Here is a 15633-nt window from a genome sequence, read left to right on the forward strand (position 1 = left end):
AGGCAGATGTAAGAGACACGGGTTCGATTCCTGTGTGGGTAAGAACCCTTGGAGGAGAGCATGGCAACCCACTCCAGGATTCTTGCCCAGAGAATTCCATGGACAAGAAGCCTGGCGGGCTACAGTCCATAAGGTCACAAACAGTCAGATACGACTGAACTGACTCAGCACAACGCAGGAGCTAGATTCTATAAAATTAGGTATTAATTTTAGATTTCTCTCTGGAAATAAAGGTAACCCCAGTTGTTATGGTTTTCTTGCCCTGCAGGACATTAACTAGTTTATCGCTGTAAGCAAATTCTTTTCACCTTTCCTTTCACTGGAAAGGAAAGAAATCTTGAGTTCCTCAGATTCTTCCTTGAATCAGCTTTGCCATCTTCATGATTTCCTCAAAAATGGTTAAGAAATCCTGCCCCATCCTCACTATAATACTTGTATAATAAACAAGTCTTAATTTTTAAAATCTTGACAATTCTCATGTTTAACACAGTTCACTTTTGAAGCCAAAGTGTCCTATATGCTATTCTCCTCACAAGCTCTTCTCAACACAATATGAAGGCAGGTAGTTTCAAATACTGTAAAACACAAGACTATAACCCCCTGAGGCATATTTCTAAATACAAACATCAAGTAAGCCTTAAAAAAAAAAAAAAGTCCTATCCTTGGTAAATATATGAACAGGGTTTTTTCCCCTTAAATTAACAAACTATAAAGTTATGTATACAATTTAATAGGCCAGTGTTTCAGATGCAACAAATAGAAAATAAAAATAAAGAAAAATTTTAAATTGTATTGTTAAAGACATCATAGTGATGTGGAAGAAAAAAGGGCTGAACAATACTCCAAAGGCAGAAGAACCCCTTCTAATAAGTCATGCTGGCAGGCAGTTTTTCCCCTAGGTGAATTGGCTAGTTCTTGGCTTGGACTACAGATTAGACTTGGTACAGGTATTAGAAGTAAATGGGTGAAAGAAAAACTCATGGGTCTTTTGGTGGTTATAGTAGCTGGCATAACAGATTGGAACCTGAGGAGCCTATACAAATACTAATCAAAAGAAAGCCAGGAAAGCAATACTCATATCAGAAAATTGGACTTCAGAACAGGAATACTTCCTGAGATAAAAAAAAAAATTATATAATGACTAATTATCATTCACTAAGAATAGACCAAAAAAATATTAAGTGCACATGGACATACAGAATACAAGAACGAAAATAGAACAGAATTGAAAAAATAAAGAAAAATTCAAAGTTATGATTGGTGATTTCAATATTTTTCTCTCTATAGTCAATAAAAGCGTCAGATCAAAAGTCAATAAGGAATTAGAAGACCTAAACAACATGTCAAACAAATTAAACTAATTAATTTTCATAAAACACTCAACTAACAACAGCATATGTCATCCTTTACAAGAAAACATGAAACATTCACCAAGATAAATGATATACTGGACCATAAATCAAATCACATATTTAAAAGAATTAAAGTCATATAAAATAAGCTTTCATAACACAATTAAAATAAAAAGATTTCTGAAAAAAATCTTCTATTTGGAAAAACTTACAACTTTTCCTTTTTTTTTTTTTAAATTTCATGGCTGCAGTCTGCATCTGCAGTGATTTTGGGGCCCAGAAAAATAAAGTCTCTCACTGTTTCTACTGTTTCTCCTTCTATTTGCCATGAAGTGACGGGACCGGATGCCATGATCTAAGTTTTCTGAATGTTGAGCTTTAAGCCAACTTTTCACTCTCCTCTTTCACTTTCATTAAGAGGCTCTTTAGTTCTTCTTCGCTTTCTGCCATAAGGGTGGTGTCATCTGCATATCTGAGGTTATGGATATTTCTCCCAGCAATCTTGATTCCAGCTTGTGCTTCCTCTGGTCCAGTGTTTCTCATGATGTACTCTGCATATAAGTCAAATAAGTAGGGTGACAATATACTTTTCCTATTTGGAACCAGTCTGTTGTTCCATGTCCAGTTCTAACTTGCTTCCTGACCTGCATACACGTTTCTCAAGAGGCAGTCTGGTATTCCCATCTCTTCCAGAATTTTCCACAGTTTATTGTGATCCACACAGTCAAAGGTTTTGGCATAGTCAATAAAGCAGAAATAGATACTTTTCTGGAACTCTCTTGCTTTTTCTATGATCCACCGGATGTTGGCAATTTGATCTCTGGTTCCTCTGCCTTTTCTAAAATCAGCTTGAACATCTGGAAGTTCACAGTTCATGTATTGCTGAAGCCTGGCTTGGAGAATTTTGAGCATTACTTTGCTAGTGTGTGAGATGAGTGCAATTGTGCAGTAGTTTGAGCATTCTTTGGCATTGCCTTTCTTTGGGATTGGAATGAAAACTGACCTTTTCCAGTCCTGTGGCCACTGCTGAGTTTTCCATATTTGCTAGCATATTCAGTGCAGCATTTTCACAGCATCATCTTTCAGGATTTGAAATAGCTCAACTGGAATTCCATCACCTCCACTAGCTTTGTTTGTAGTGATGCTTCCTAAGGCCCACTTGACTTCACATTCCAGGATGTCTGGCTCTAGGTGAGTGATCACACCATCATGATTATCTGGGTCATGAAGATCTTTTTTGTATAGTTCTGTGTATTCTTGCCACCTCTTCTTAATATCTCTGGCTTCTGTTAGGTTCCTACCATTTCTGTCATTTATTGAGCCCATCTTTGCATGAAATGATCCCTTGGTATCTCTTTCTTGAGATCTCTAGTCTTTCCCATTCTATTGTTTTCCTCTATTTCTTTGCCCTGATCACTGAGGAAGGCTTTCTTATCTCTCCTTGCTATTCTTTGGAACTCTGCATTCAAATGGGTATATCTTTCCCTTTCTCCTTTGCTTTTCACTTCTCTTCTTTTCACAGCTATTTGTTAAGGCCTCCTCAGATAGCCATTTTGCTTTTTTGCATTTCTTTTTCTTGGGAATGGTCTTGATTCCTATCTCCTGTACAATGTTGCAAACCTTTGTCCATAGTTCTTCAGGCAGTCTTTTAGACCTAGTCCCTTAAATCTATTTCTCACTTCCAATGTATAATTGTTAGGGACTTGATTTAGATCATACCTGAATGGTCTAATGGTTTTCCCTATTTTCTTCAATTTAAGTCTGTCTGTTTCCACTGTTCCCCATCTATTTGCAAGACAACCCATCGAATGGGAGAAATATTTGCAAACAAAGTGACCAAGAAGGGAATAATCTCCAAAACACATAAACAGTTCATGCAGCTCAATAACAACAACAAAAAAAAAAAACTAAACAACTCAATTTAAAAAATGCATGAAAGATCTAAGTAGACATTTCTACAAAGAAGATATACAAATCACAAAAAAACACACGAAAAGATGCTCAACATCTCTAATTATTAGAGAAATGCTACTCAAAACAACAATGAGGTTTGATTGTATCTTCACTTCACCCTGGCCAGAATGGCCATCATCACAAAACCCACAAACGATAAGTACTAGAGACGATGTAAAGAAAAGGGAAACTTTCTACACTGTTAAGCATGTAAACTGGAACAGCCACTATGGAGAACCTTATGAAGGTTCCTCAAAAAGCTAAAAATAGACCTACTAAGCAATCCAGCAATCCCACTATTGGGCATATGCCTGGAGAAAACCATAATTCAAAAAGATATATGCACCCCTGTATTAATAACAGCACTAGCCAGCACATGGAAGCAACCTAGGTATCTACCAACAGAGAAATGGAGAAATAAGATGTGGTACCTGCTGGGCATACAAACTGAGGAAACCAAAATTAAAAGAGACACGTGTACCCCAATGTTCATCGCAGCACTGTTTATAATAGCCAAGACATGGAAGCAACCTAGATGTCCATCGGGAGACGAATGGATAAGAACGCTGTGGTATATATACACAATGGAATATTGCTCAGCCATTAAAAATGGAATAGAAAGAATAGAAAGCCCAGAGATAAATCCACGAACCTATGGTCACCTTATCGTCGACAAAGGAGGCAAGGATATACAATGGAAAAAAGATAACCTCTTTAACAAGTGGTGCTGGGAAAACTGGTCAACCACCTGTAAAAGAATGAAACTAGAACACTTTCTAACACCATACACAAAAATAAACTCAAAATGGATTAAAGATCTAAATGTAAGACCAGAAACTATCAAACTCCTAGAGGAGAACATAGGCAAAACACTCTCCGACATAAATCACAGCAGGATCCTCTATGACCCACATCCCAGAATTTCAGAAATAAAAGCAAAAATAAACAAATGGGACCTAATGAAACTTAAAAGCTTTTGCACAACAAAGGAAACTATAAGCAAGGTGAAAAGACAGCCCTCAGATTGGGAGAAAATAATAGCAAACGAAGCAACAGACAAAGGATTAATCTCAAAAATATACAAGCAACTCCTCCAGCTCAACTCCAGAAAAATAAATGACCCAATCAAAAAATGGGCCAAAGAACTCAACAGACATTTCTCCAAGAAAGACATACAGATGGCTAACAAACACATGAAAAGATGCTCAACATCACTCATTATCAGAGAAATGCAAATCAAAACCACAATGAGGTACCATTATACGCCAGTCAGGATGGCTGCTATCCAAAAGTCTACAAGCAATAAATGCTGGAGAGGGCGTGGAGAAAAGGGAACCCTCTTACACTGTTGGTGGGAATGCAAATTAGTACAGCCACTATGGAAAACAGTGTGGAGATTTCTTAAAAAGCTGGAAATAGAACTGCCATATGACCCAGCAATCCCACTTCTGGGCATACACACCAAGGAAACCAGATCTGAAAGAGACACGTGCACCCCAGTGTTCATCGCAGCACTGTTTATAATAGCCAGGACATGGAAGCAACCCAGATGCCCATCAGCAGACGAATGGATGAGGAAGCTGTGGTACATATACACCATGGAATATTACTCAGCCATTAAAAAGAATTCATTTGAATCAGTTCTAATGAGATGGATGAAACTGGAGCCCATTATACAGAGCGAAGTAAGCCAGAAAGATAAAGACCATTACAGTATACTAACACATATATATGGACTTTAGAAAGATGGTAACGATAACCCTATATGCAAAACAGGAAAAGAGACTCAGATGTATAGAACAGACTTGTGGACTCTGGGAGAAGGCGAGGGTGGGTTGTTTCAAGAGAACAGCATTGAAACATGTATATTATCTAGGGTGAAACAGATAACCAGCCCAGGTTGGGTACATGAGACAAGTGCTCGGGCCTGGTGCACTGGGAAGACCCAGAGGGATCGGGTGGAGAGGGAGGTGGGAGGGGGAACTGGGATGGGGAATACATGTAAATCCATGGCTAATTCATTTCAATGTATAACAAAAACTACTGTAATGATGTAAAGTAATTAGCCTCCAACTAATAAAAATAAATGGAAAAAAAAAAAAGAATACATCTGAATTAGCTCTAATGAGGTGGATGAAACTGGAGCCTATTATACAGAGTGAAGTAAGTCAGAAAGAAAAACACCAATACAGTATACTAATGCATATATATGGAATTTAGAGACATGGTTAACGATGACCCTATATGCGAGACAGCAAAAGAGACACAGATGTAAACAATAGTCTTTTGGACTCTGTGGTAAAAGGCGAGGGTGGGATGATTTGAGAGAACAGCATTAAAACATGTATATTATCATATGTGAAACAGATCACCAGTCCAGGTTCAGTGCGTGAGACAGGGTGCTCAGGGCTGGTGCACTGGGGTGACCCTGAGGAATGGGATGGGGAGGGATGTGGGAGGGGGGGTTCAGGATGGGGAGCACATGTATACCCATGGCTGATTCATGTCAATGTATGGCAAAAACCACTACAATACTGTAAAGTAATTAGCTTACAATTAAAATAAATTAAATTTAAAAAAAATAAAATAAATAAAATTAAGTAGAGATATGGAAAAAAAAAAGAAGATGTGGTACATATGCACAATGGAATATATATATATTCAGCCATAAAAAAGAATGAAATAATGCCATTTGCAGCAACATGGGGGACCTAGATATTGTCATACTGAGTGAAGTAAGTCAGATACAGAAGGACAGATACGGTATATTTCTTATATGTGGAATCTAAAAAAATGGTACAAAAGAACTTATTGACAAAGCAGAAATAGAGTCACAGATGTAAAAAACCATCTTATGGTTACTAGGCAGGAAGGAGGGGAGAGATACATTGGGAGACTGGGATTGAGATATACACACTACCATATGTAAACAGGGAACTAATAAAGACCTACCGTATAGCACAGGGAACACTACTCAATACTTTGTAATGATCTATATTGGAAAAGAGTAAACAAGGGAGTGGACATGTGTATAACTGATTCACTTTGCTCTACCGCATAAACAAACACAACACTGTACATCAACTATACTCTAATAAAAATGTAAAAAGGAGAGATACATGGCTAAATGTATTGTGGTATCATGGAAGGAGTCTTGAAAGAAACAGACATTAGTGGAAAAACTGGTGAAATCCAAATAGTCTGGAGTATAGCTAATAGTATGTACCAATGTTGGTTTCTGAGCAAATGTGCCACTCTGAGGTTACAACAGGAGAAACAGAGTGAGAGTTTTATGGGAAATCTCTATTACATCAGCAAATTTCCTGTAAATCTCAAATTATTCCCAAATTTAAGTTTATTAAAATAAAAAACTAAAAACTTTTAACACTACTAGGAACTAAGCTTTTAAGTAGAAAATGTATATGAACAAAGAAACTAGTATAACAACAAAATTGAAAAGGACAGAGGTGGAGGATACTTCCTACGTGGTTTCAAGATGTACAACAAATAAGCAATTAAATAATTAAGACTGTGATATTACCCAAAGAACAGACACATAGATCAATGGAACTAAGTAATCCAAAAACAGACCCATAGCTAGTTGATTTTCAACCAAATTGCAAAGGCAATTCAATAAAGAAAGGCTGTCATATTTTCAACAAATAGCATGGAAAAGTTGAATGTCCATTAAAAAAAACCCTCAACCAATAACATAGACTAAACACAAAAAGTCAAATGAGTTACAGATCTATGAAAAAATCTCAAGCTGTAAAACAATTATAATAAAATACAGAATAAAATCTTCACACCCTTAGGTCATACAAATATTTCATAGACAGATTCTTAGTCAATAAGTTAATGAACCATAAAAGAAAAAAGTGATAAAAATTTTTTTCATCAAAATTTATAACTTCAGGTTTTCAAAAGATCATGGTGACAAAATAAAAAGTTAAGTGACAGACTGGGAAATATTTCAGTATCACCTATTAGTTAAAGTCTCATTTCCTGAATATATAAAGAATTCTAAAAACTTGATAAGAAGAAAACAGAAACCCTGGAGAAAAAACTTGGTGAAAGATTTGAGCAGATACTTTAACAAAAGACATATAGAATAGCGAATCATTATGTTAATACACCTGAAACCAATATAATATTACATGTCAATTATATCTCAATAAAATGGGGATTAAATAATAAAAACAAAACAAAGCAACATACGGATGACAGATAAGCATGTCAAAAAATTATTTACATCAGTAATATTTAGGAAAATGCAAATAAAACCATAATGAGATTCCACTACACATTTTAATAATGACCAAAAAACCTGGGGCTGGGATTCCCACGTGGCAATAGTGGTAAAGAATCTGTCTGGGAATGCAGGAGACATGAGACTTGGGTTCAATCCATGGGTTGGGAAGATTGCCTGGAGAAGGGCATGGCAACCCACTCCAGTATTCTTGCCTGCTGCTGCTGCTGCTAAGTTGCTTCATTCGTGTCCGACTCTTAGAGACCCCATGGACTGCAGCCTACCAGGCTCCTCCGTCCATGGGATTTTCCAGGCAAGAGTACTGGAGTGGGGTGCCATTGCCTTTGGTATTCTTGCCCAGAGAATCTTATTTTCAGAGGAGCCTGGCAGGCTACAGTCCATAGAGCCACAAAGAGTTGGACTCGACTAACGTGACACAGCACACAGCACATGTGGTGGTCCGGTGGTTAAGAATCTGCCTTCCAGTACAGGCAACGAGGGTTCACTCCCCAGTCAGGGAACAAAGATCTCACATGCCGCAGAGCAACCAAGCCTGCGTGCCCCAACTAGAGAGAAGCCCACCTGTCACAGCAAAAGATCCCACACGCTGCAGCTGAGACCTGACACAGCCAAATAAATAAATAAATATTAAAAAAAACAAACCTGACAACACCCAGGGCTGATAGATGTGAACTTTTCATATATTATTAGTGAGAATTTAAATCCATGGCTGATTCATGTCAATGTATGGCAAAAACCACTACAATATTGTAAAGTAATTAGCCTCCAACTAATAAAAATAAATGAAAAAAAAAAAAGAGTTGCCCCACCAAGCCTGACTTGGCAGCACTCTTTTAGTGAGTATGCATATCAAGTAATTCCAAAGTACTCAGTTTATTTCCATAATAAGAGTTATTTTTCTGACTATGTTTTCATAAGTTTATATGACATTTATTCAAATTACAATCACAAGTACATTACCTATAAACAGGTTTACATCATTACAATTCTAAAGACAATTGCAAGTACAATAAACAGGTTTGATGGCAAACACAATTGATTCCTGGTAACATTCAGCTCCACTGACAGGGACAGAAGACTGTGGTGTCCTTATATCAGTGATTCTCAAAGTGTCCCCAGACCAGCAGCAGCAGCATCCCCTGAGAAATGGTTATAAAGGCAAAATTTTCAGGCCACCTCCAGACCTATTGGAACCAGAGACCAGAAATGCAAGTCAAACACAAGTGTGAGAAACACTGTTCTAGAGAATTATTTAGTAACCAAGAGCATTGCATGATGGGCAACAACTAGTACACTTTACTAAGTAAAGAGTAGCCTTAATTTAACAAGTTAGTTCATTGGAAGTCAGTTAAAAGTTTCTATTGTGCTTTGTTAGGATTAGGCTTGACTTTGCCCAAACAAAAAAATGTAAAACAATAGTTCGTGTAAATATAGCTAATGCTACAGAACTGTACACTTAAAGATGGTTAAGATGGTAAAGTTTGTATTTTTACCAGAATTAAAAATAAATAACATTCAAAAAAATTGTATGACTATTTCAGAAATGAGTTTTCAGCTTCTTAATTATCAATTAAATGCTTAGTAATCATATGACACAGTAACCCAACTCCTAGATATTTACCAAGTAAAAAGGAAAACCAGGTATTCACACAAAAACCTGTATGCAAATGTTCCTAGCAAATATATTCAAAATCACCAAAATCTGGTAGTAAGTTATAGGCATTACTCATAATAGTCAAAAAGTGGGAATGACTTGAATGTTTGTCAATGAATGGGGAAAGATTGGCTGCAAAGAAGCACAGGCACAATTCTGGGAATGATAGAAGTGTAGAAGTCATGTAAGAATGTGAGAGCAGGACCATAAAGAAGGTTGAGCACCAAAGAATTGTTGCTTTCAAACTGCCATGCTGGAGAAGAGTCTTGAGAGTCCCTTCGACTGCAGGGAGATCAAACCAGTCAATCCTAAAGGAAATCAACCCTGAATATTCATTGGAAGGACTGATGCTGAGCCTCCAGTACTTTGGCCCTCTGATGGGAAGAGCCAACTCAGTGGAAAAGACCCTGATGCTGGAAAGATTGAGGGCAGAAGGAGAAAGGAGCAACAGATAAGATGGTTGGATGGCACTGGCGACTCGATGGACAGAGTTTGAGCAAATTCTGGGAGATAGTGAAGGACAGGGAAGCCTGGTGTGCCGCAGTCCATGGGGTTGCAGAGAATCGGACACACCTTAGTGACTGAACATCATCATATAGGCATGCCTCATTTTACTGTGCTTCACTTTATTGCAGTTTACAGACACAACATTTTTTACAAATTGAAGGTTGTGGCAACCCTGCATTGAACAAGTCTCTTACTGCCATTTCTCCAATAGCATTTGCTCTCACTTCTCTGCCACGCTCTGGTAATTCTTCATATATTTCAAAATTTCTTGTGATTAGGATATCTGTTTCGTTGATCTGTAATCTTTGATGTCACTATTGCAACGTTTGGGGCACCATGTATGGCACCCATGTAAGAGAGCAAAGTTAATAAATGTGTGTGTTCTGACTCCTCCACAGACCTGTGTTTCCTCTATCTTGCCCCCTCTCCTCAGTCCTGTTTGCCAAGACACAACAATCTTAAAGTTAGGCCAGTTAATAACCCTACAAAGGCCTACACGTGTTCAAGTGAAAGGAGGAGTCGTATGCTTTCACTTAAAATCAAAAGCCAGAAATGATTAAGCTGAGTGAGGCGGACGCACAGAGAGCTGACACAGGCCCAGAGCTAAGCCTCTTACATCAGTTAACCAAGCTACAAATGCAAAGTTCTAGAAGGAAATTAAAAGTGCTACTCCAGTAAAGGAATGAATGACAGGACAGCAAAATAGCCTTATTGCTGATATGGAGAAAGCTTGAGTGGTCTGCATACAAGATTAAAATGGCCACAACATTCTCTCCAGTTGAAGCCTAATCCAGAGCAAGGCCCAGCGCTCTGCAATTCTGTGAAGGCTGGGAGAGGTGAGGAAGCTGAAAGAAGAAAGGTTTGAGGTGAGCAGAGGCTGGTTCATGAAGTTTCAGGAAAGAAACATAACATATCAGTGCATGGTGAAGCAGCAAGCGCTGATGTAGAAGCTGCAGCAAGTTATCCAGAAGATCTAGCTAAGATCAGTAATAAACATGGCTACACTAAACAACAGATTTTTAGTGTAGACAAAATTCTTATACTGGAAGAAGATGCCATCTAGGACTGCCAGTTAGAGAAAAGAAGTCAGTGCTTAGCTTCAAAGCTTCAAAGGACAGGTTGACTTGATCACAGGCTAATGCAGCTGGTGACTTTAAGTTGAAGCCAGTGCTCATTTACCATTCTGAAAATCCTAGGGCCCTTAAAAATTATGCTAAATCTACTCTGTCTGTCCTCTATAAACAGAACAACAAAGCCTGGAGAGCAGCCCATCTGCTGACAAGATGATTTACTAAACATTTTAAGCCCACTATTAAGACCTACTGCTCGGAAAAAAAAAGATTCCTTTCAAAATATCACTGCTCACTGATAATACACCTAGTCACCCAAGCTCTCTAGTGGAGATACATGAGATTCATGTTGTTTTCATGCCTGCTAACACAACATCCATTCTTCAGCCCACTGATAAAGGAGTCATTTTAACTTTCAAGTCTTTTATTTTTTAACGAATACAATTTGTAAAGCTATGGCTGTCATAGATAGTGATTCCTCTGCTGGATCTGGACAAAGTAAGTTGAAAGCCTTTTGGAAAAGATTCACCATCCTGGATGTCATTAAGAACATTAAGGATTCATGGTAAGAGGTCAAAATATCAACATTAACAGGAATTGGACAAAGTTGATTCCAGTCCTCTTCAATGACTTGGAGGGGTTCAAAACTTCAGTGGAGGAAATAACTGCAGATGTGGTAGAAACAGCAAGAAAACTAGTATTAGAAATGGACCTTAAAAATGTGACTGAATTGATGGAGTTTCAAGATAAAACTTTAACCAATGAGGAGTGCCTTCTTATGGATGAGCAAAGTGGTTTCTTGAGATGGCATCTACTGATGGTAAAGATGCTGTGAATATGCAGTGGCAAGGTTTTGAAAGAATTGACTCTAATTTTGAAAGAATTTTGGGTAAAATGCTATCAAATGGCATCACTGCATGCTACACAGAAATCGTTTGTGAAATCAAAGGCCTACTGATGCAGCAAACTTCATATCTGTCTTATCTTAAGAAGTTGCCACGGCCACCCCAACCTTCAGCAACCACCATGTGGATCAGTCAGCAGCCTCGAGGCATGGGCTTCCCTGATGGCTCAGTGGTAAAGAATCTGCCTGCCAAAGCAGGAGACACGGGCTCAATCCCTGATCCAGAAAGATGCCACAAGCCACACAGAGCAAAGTAAGCCTGTGAACCACAACTATTGAGCCTGTGCTCTAGAGTCCAGGAACTGAAACTACTGAAGCCATGTGCCATAACCACTGGAGCCGACACACCTAGTGCCCGTGCTCCACAAAAAGAAAAGCCCCTACAATGAGAAGTCTATGTAACACAACCAGAGAGTAGACCCACTCTACCAAACTAGAGAAAAGCCCACGCAGCAACAAAGACTCATCACACCCCAAAAAAATAAATAATACTCCTTAAAAAATAATTGAGGCATGGCCCTCCACCAGCAAAAAGATTATGACTTGCTGAACACTCATGTGATGGTTAATATTTTTCAATGGTAAAGTATTATCTAATTAAACTAAATATACTTTTAAAGATATAATGCTATGTCACATTTAACAGACTATAGTATAGTATAAACAACTTTTGTATGCACTAGAAAACCAAAAAATTCACATGACTCTACTGTGGTATTCACTTTATTGTGACGGTCTGGAACTGAACCTGCAATAATATCTCCAAGGTATGCCTGCATCTTGATAGTGATAGCATTTGTAAAAACTCAAAGAACTATATAGTAAAAATGGTGAATACCTCACTATGTTTATTCAGGTAACCTCAGTAAGCCTGAATTTAAGAAAAACTAGTGAAGTAATTTTTCGTTGTTTAGTAGCTAAGTTGTGTCTGACTCTCTTGCAACCCCATGGACTGTAGCCCGCCAGGTTCCTCTGTCCATGGGATTTCCCAGGCAAGAATACTGGAGTGGATTGCCATGCCCTCTCCTGAGGATCTTACTAACCTAGGGATAGAACCCATGTTTCCTGCATTGGAGGCAGATTCTTTACCACTGAGGCACCTGGGAAGCCCAAAGAAGTAATGCTGAATAAAAAAAATTAATTCTAAAAATAGGAGAGAAAGAAAAAAGAATAGATGAAAGAAATTAAAAGCATAAGTCAATTATATGAGTAATTATATGAAGTGCAAATGGATTAAACACTTCAATTAAACGGCAGATTTCCAGACTAGATTTTTTAAAAAAACTCAAGTGTGTGTTGTTACACTTTAAATACAAGTACACAGATTGAAAGCAAAATAATGAAAATATATCTCACACAAACTGTAATGTAAAGGAAGCTTGTGTGGTTACACTAATATCAGACAAGGTAAACTTGAAGGCAAGAAGTGTACTAGAGATATAGGGTAGCATTTCCTAAGATAAAAGCATCAATTCAACAGAAATACACAGAAATCCTGACTTTTTACATCCAAAATAACATAGTTTCAAACAAGATAAGAAAACAAAAAAAGGAGAAATAGACATAACCCCAATCTTAGTTTAATATAACCTTCTCTGGTATGTTAGACTAAAAAGAGAAATTATATAAATTATATAGACTCTTTGAACAACATTACTAACAAATTTAATCAACTTTATACCCTAAGCATAAAAATTGTGTGTCACATCCTGGCTACCCAGCTGTGCCAGGGACACGGCAGAAGTAGCTAACTGTCCAGACAGGCAGCAGAGGCAGCGGGAGCTGCTAGGCGGAGAGACCAGTTTTCTCAGTTGAAGCTTCTCACTTCTGTGCCTGGAAAGAGTTTCAGGCATGAGGATAGAGTGGTCATCCACAGCCACCAGCTCAGCCCGGGGCTCCGAAGCCTCCCCACATCTATAGCAGTATGTCTGTTATACGATGCCCCCACAGCTACGTCATACATCATTACGTCTGTGATTCGGAAGTCCCCGCAGCCACATCAGACGTCACTACGTTTGAATCGGGCGCCCCCATAGCTACATCACACATCACCACGTCTGATATGGGAATCCCTACAGCCACGTCAGACGTCACTACATCTGTGATACTGGCATCCCCACAGCTACATCAGACGTCACTACGTCTGTGATACGGGTGCCCCGGGTGCCCCCACAGCCACGTCACTACGTCTAATATGGGCGTTCCCACAGTTACGTTACGCGTCACTACGTCTGATATGCGCGCCCCAATGGTTACGTCATGCGTCACTATGTCTGTGATTCCCGTGTCCCCATAGCTACGTCATATGTCAGTGTGTCTTTGATTCGGGCATCCCCACAGCTACGTCATACATCATTATGTCTGTGATTCACATGTCCCCACAGCTATATCAGATGTCACTATGTCTGTGATTCGGGCGTCCCCACAGCTACATTATAGGTCTGTGTTAGAGGTGTCAGGGGGTAATGAGGCTGCTTATAATCATCACCAAGCACTGCTTTCTGGGTCCCTCTGAACCACTGCCGTATGTGCTATCCATGTGCCATTCAGGGCTGTGGGGCTGGCCGAGCTCCCGGACCAGCCAGCCTTTAAGGTGGGACTCAATTTAGCTGCAAAGGGGGACATGTGGGGGCAACAAACTTAGTCTCCAGCTCTGCCCATCAGCAGGCGACCCAGGTCTTTCCCAGTCTCTGGTTATTCCTGCCTCTCGTGCCATTTGGTTTCTACTCAGCTGCCTCATCACTCTGGGACTTCCTGTCCTTGGTCTTGCTTCCCAAGCCTGATGCCAAGGATCTTGGGCTCTGCTTCTCCCACCCAGAGCCCTGGGTGCCATCTGCCCCCAGTGGTTCTGGCTCCTCAGAGCTGTAGGATCTGCTGACCAAATCTCACTAATGGATCTTTCTGGCCATTCCTGTTCAGCTGCAGTCCAACCGTGGTGTGGTCTTACTGGTCATGGAATCTGGAAGTACTTAAGTTTTTATTAGAAATGATAGGGAAAAAATATCACTTATATGTGGAATCTAAAAATGTGATACAAATGAACTTACGTACAAAATAGAAATAGAGTCTGACATAGAAAACTTACAGTTACCAAAGGGGAAAGGGCAGGGTCATGGGGTATAGATAAATTAGAAGTTTGGGATTAAACAGATATACATTACCAAATAAAAAATAGAAACAAATGAGGTCCTACTGTACAGCACAGGGAACTATGTTCTGTATATTGTAATACTCAATAATGGATCACAGCCTTATCTTGCCAAGAGGGCTTGTATAGCTCAATGAAGCTATGAGCTATGCAGTGCAGGGCCACCCAAGACAGATGGGTCATAGTGGAGAGTTCCAACAAAACATGATCCATTGGAGGAGGGACTGGCAAATCACCCCAGTATACTTGTCGTGAGAACCTCATGAACTGTGTAAAAAGGCAAAAAGATATGACACCAAAAGATAAGCCTTCCAGGTCAAGAGGTGTCTAATATGCTACTGGGAAGAGCAGAGGACAATTACTAATAGCTCTAGAAACAATGAAGCAGCTGAGCCAAAGTGGAAGCAAAGCTCAGTTATGGATGTGTCTGGTGATGAAAATAAAATCCAATGCTGTAAAGAATAGTATTGGATAGGAACCTGGAATGTTAGGTCCATGAATCAAGGCAAATTGGACACAGTCAAGCAGGAGATGGCAAGAGTAAACATCATCTTGGGAATCAATCAGTGAATTAAATGGATGGGGATGGGTGAATTTAATTCAGATGACCATTATATCTACTACTGTGGGCAAGAATCCCTTAGAAGAAATGAAGAAGCCCTCACAGTCAACAAAAGAGTCCGAAGTGCAGTACTTGGGACCAACATCAAAAACAACAGGATGATCTTGGTTCATTTCCAATGCAAACCAAATAACATCACGGTAATCCAAGTCT

At 39.1% G+C, this 15633-nt stretch overlaps 1 long non-coding RNA gene across 1 annotated transcript in view; it reads right to left on the reverse strand.

Moving 5' to 3' along the window:
* Positions 1-8437: 8437 nt before the first annotated feature.
* Positions 8438-15633, reverse strand: part of LOC139035633 (uncharacterized) — a 30514-nt gene continuing 23318 nt past the window's right edge. The window contains exon 3 of the long non-coding RNA XR_011488276.1: positions 8438-8759. This is a non-coding gene — a long non-coding RNA (uncharacterized lncRNA). The remainder of the gene's footprint in view (positions 8760-15633) is intronic.

Source organism: Odocoileus virginianus, chromosome 6 (assembly GCF_023699985.2).
Source record: "Odocoileus virginianus isolate 20LAN1187 ecotype Illinois chromosome 6, Ovbor_1.2, whole genome shotgun sequence".
Classification (NCBI taxonomy): Eukaryota; Metazoa; Chordata; class Mammalia; order Artiodactyla; family Cervidae; genus Odocoileus; species Odocoileus virginianus.